The sequence below is a fragment of the Frankliniella occidentalis genome, unplaced genomic scaffold, assembly GCF_000697945.3.
Source record: "Frankliniella occidentalis isolate FOCC.00 unplaced genomic scaffold, Focc_3.1 Scaffold570, whole genome shotgun sequence".
Lineage (NCBI taxonomy): Eukaryota > Metazoa > Arthropoda > Insecta > Thysanoptera > Thripidae > Frankliniella > Frankliniella occidentalis.
The window spans coordinates 63,997-67,585 of NW_026267686.1; the positions used below are offsets into that span (position 1 = coordinate 63,997).

Genomic DNA, 3,589 nt, shown 5'->3' on the forward strand with positions numbered 1-3,589 from the left:
GGCGGGGTCGGGAGGGAGGTCCGGGTCAACGACTCCCAAGCCAAACGCGCTGCTAGGACTTTGTTTTTTCGCGCCCTCCATTCGTCGCTGCGCCTCTCTTTCGCGGCGGTATCCCCTCTCCCCCTCAGCACATATGTGTGTTCGTGTGCGTTTGAGTGTAAGTATCGTTTTTTGGGAGCTATGGGGGGGGGGTCATTTCAGCTGAATGACGCAATAACTGCTTGATATTTGCCGCTACTTTATTCCAGCATTTTGAAGCGGGTGGTACACACACAGCACGTCCATGTAACGTCCTTCTCAGCACTCTTGCAGCCTCCAACATCTCACAGTTCAAAAGTACACCACCTGCTCAAAGGTGTAAAAACACTTCAGTCCAACGTTTGAGGTGCTGGCGCGGTTGCTAGGCTGCGCTGTTTCGTGCGGACGGTATCGCACAGAGCACAGAGGGGGACACTTATGATCAGTTGAGCTGCGCGCACGCGGCCTGCTGGCCTAGCCCAGCCCAGCCCGCCAGCAACAAGCTCGGGCACTGTTTGTATCCAGCGACGTGGCCACGTGGGAGTGTGTGACCGTACCACGTGGACCTATGTGGCACATATACACCCAGATACAGGGAGAAAAATCCGCAGGAAAACGCACGCTCTTTTCACCGAAAAATTTGTATTTTCGAGATAGGGATGAAATTTTGTTTTTTTTCTCCTAAAATTTTGTTATTTTTTAGCAAATGATACTGTTTCAAAAGACACCTAGACGAAACAGAAAGTAACATTCAGTAAGGTTAAGGGGTCATATATGTAACTCTCAATAAGACCAGAGAACAAGAGAATCAACATTCAAAACCAGCAAACTAGTTTTTAATAGGCAAAGCTGAATTTTTTGTATTGGAAAGACGTCCGCATGTAATGTTTTTTACTGCATAATCTAATTCAGGACTGGGACTGGACGATGACATTTTTTTTGTGTGTTCATATACGGAAGAGGAGAGTGAGTGCCAGGAAGCCCAGCCCAGGGGCGTCGCCTAGCGAGCAGGCGTCATTTTCGTACTCTATACTTTATCCTGACCCCACCCATATGACCTGCAATTTCCCCCCTCCCCCTTTCCCCCCTGTCCGTGCTCACTGTTGACATGCGAGCCGAGTGGGCATACGGTCCCCCTGCGTTCTAGACGAGTCCTATCTTCTTCTAGCTTTCCTATCCCTATTGTCCTGCACTCCCGCTCCTGGGACCGCCGTGAACGTAATCCTTTCCGCGTCTAGGGGAGATAACGTCTGAGTGGCGGGTGACGTTTCGGTTGAGTGGAGTCAAAGTCAATCGCGTGCCCTTGGGTAACACCCGTTCAACCTGTGATACACTAATTATTTGTCGAAATGTGGATAGATACACTAAGACGCGTGTAAGCACTTTCGCAAATATGAGTGTGACGACCAATGTCACCCGTAATTGATGTGTGACAAGCATATGTCACGGTTTACTTACTTCATTTTTTTAAATGCATGAGTCATCCACATTTTTTTGTGTCGAAAAATCGGTTTTTTAATTTTAATAAATGACAAAAAAATATTTACAAAAAGGAAGAGAATTTTTTGAAAATAGAAAAGAAAAAGCAAAAAAAGAAAAACACAGAAAACATTAATGATCGTAATTTTCAGAAATTTTCGCAACCTTCAAACAGATGCTGCCTTATCCCGGAAAAATCCGACATTCGCTGTAAATAGTGAAAGCCTTTTATTTGAAGTGTCGAGTCCGCCCTACGGCCACGCGCGCGCCACCGAAAAACAAACTCGGGGAAACGTCCATTGAGGGCCGCTTATCGTGGACATACGTGTACTGCTGCTTTCATGAACAAATATTATGTACTTGTAGACCTTCATTACTGCGTAGCGAACGGGCGCCGACGACCAGGCGGCAGGGGAGGGGGACACGAGAGGTGAAGACGCAGGAAATTATTCCGTCATCGCCGCCCCCTGCTGCAATAACTTTATGCTTCGTTTTTCGTCTACGTGTGATTTTCGTCCGCAGTGACGTCGTCGCGCTGCTTTACGAGTCGCAACAAGCATTGTTTTCCCCGCCTCCTTTTCTCTCTGCGACACACACACACACACAGACCCGCCCACTCCCGGCCGCGCTGTGAACCTGCGCGGCGCGCAGTGTCCCGCAGCAGCGCCGAAGCTGTGGCGGCTGTTTTCAGCACTTTTTATTATTATTATTATTTTCCGGCCGTGTGCGTCCGGCTGCGCGATTTCAGAGCCGCAGAGGCCGCGAGCAGGTTCGCACGCAGCCGCATCAGGCAGTCATAACACGACAACAACTTATCATATGCAAGGGCGCGCAGAGAGGGGCCGGCGGGCGGGCGGGCGAGCTGCTTCCGAATAACCGCGACCGCGGATTGGTCACTCTGCCTCACGGCGGCGCAATACTCGCGAGAATAACAATAAATACCTTCCCGCCCGCCAGCCGGCAGCCGGCCGCGGTATAGGCGCGCGGTGACGCGTGTGTCGCGCCGCGCTCGCCGGGTCCGGTCCGCCCGTGTGGCCGGCCGGGAGGGAGGGGGGCGGTGTGTTGTGTTTACGCACTCATCAGCTGATCGGACGGGCCGGTCCGCGCGCTGCGCAGCGTGCCGTCGTGTGGCGCCTGCTGCTGCGCCCCCGCCTGCCTCCTCCTGCAGGACTTCCCCCCCTGCGCGCGCAATTTCACTGATATCTTGCGAAGTGTGCGCAACTGGCGAGACCTTATTGGTAAATGTTTAACACTGTTATGTGTCATCGAATACCTCATGCAGGTGTCAAAGCTGCAAATTTTGGTACTTTGCAACACTCAAGTGTTTGGACTGAAAATTTTAGTTCAGTGTTCCGAAATTGTATTAAACTCTTGAATTTATTTTTATTTGGCTGTTTTGCGAAACGGTAGTTCACAGTGTGCACTCTCCCTCTCTCTTCAAAACATCCCTCTTCTCCCACTCTCCTTATCCCCCCCCTCAAAAAAAAAAAAAAACGAAAGAAAGAAAAACCTTTTGCTATCACGCCTTGATGCATCGAGTACAAAAGAACCTCGACCTTTGAATCATTCGGACTACTACAACTACTAAGAACTTTTTTTGCTCTTAAAAAAAATGAAATCGTGTCTAGACTTAATTATTTGCTCACCTCTGGCCCCCTCGGCCTGCTGCCCCCTGGTGGACCCGGTGCTGGTAGTGGTTGGTGGTGGTGGTGTTTGGTGGTGGTGGTTGGTGGTTGGTGGCGGCGGCGCGCGTGGCGGCAATTGCGGTCGATAATAAGCCGCTCCACTCAATTAAGAAGCGATTCTCAGACCAGGCACACGTGTGCACACTGCGTACGGGACGAAGTACAATTAAATCCGAATGACTGCGTAGGTCGCGGTGGTTCGGGGTCGCGAGGCGCGGTATGGTCCTCGGTGGTCGGCGCTAGTTTGATCACTGGCCGCTTGCTCCGTTCGCAAAAGCGTTTTCGCTCCTCTCTGTCTTCTCCGCCGCCGTTTCCTCGTCCATGCGTCGTTTCGTCTCCCCTCTCCTCCCAACCCTTCCGCTCCCTATTCTTGTTGTTTACTAATACGCGGGTGCGGCGGGGCGGGG

At 51.3% G+C, this 3,589-nt stretch overlaps 1 protein-coding gene across 1 annotated transcript in view; it reads right to left on the bottom strand.

Moving 5' to 3' along the window:
• Nucleotides 1–3,438, bottom strand: part of LOC113212250 (mucin-7) — a 47,501-nt gene extending 44,063 nt beyond the window's left edge. The window contains exon 1 of the mRNA XM_026430866.2: nucleotides 3,144–3,438. The gene's annotated coding sequence lies outside the window, so the exon portion shown is untranslated. The remainder of the gene's footprint in view (nucleotides 1–3,143) is intronic.
• Between the last annotated feature and the right edge of the window lie 151 nt (nucleotides 3,439–3,589).